Raw genomic sequence first — 214 nt, 5'->3', positions numbered from 1 at the left:
CGCCTGCTCAAGATGACGTCCCCAGGAGCTGACGCTGTCCCACCCCGCGCTGGCTCAGCTTGGTGGTGCTATTTTTACTTACTTTTTTTCTGTAAGGGTCCGGTTCGGGGAGGTGGAGTGCACCTTCAGCGTGTCACCTCACTGTCCCTGTCCCCTCGGGGGGTGGTCAGCAATTACAGAGCACCGGGGTGCAGCCGTCACCCCGGTGGTCCCC

Source organism: Fulmarus glacialis, unplaced genomic scaffold (genome assembly GCF_000690835.1).
Source record: "Fulmarus glacialis isolate BGI_N327 unplaced genomic scaffold, ASM69083v1 scaffold8994, whole genome shotgun sequence".
In the NCBI taxonomy this organism is placed as follows: Eukaryota; Metazoa; Chordata; class Aves; order Procellariiformes; family Procellariidae; genus Fulmarus; species Fulmarus glacialis.
Note: the sequence above shows the minus strand (reverse complement) of the source record.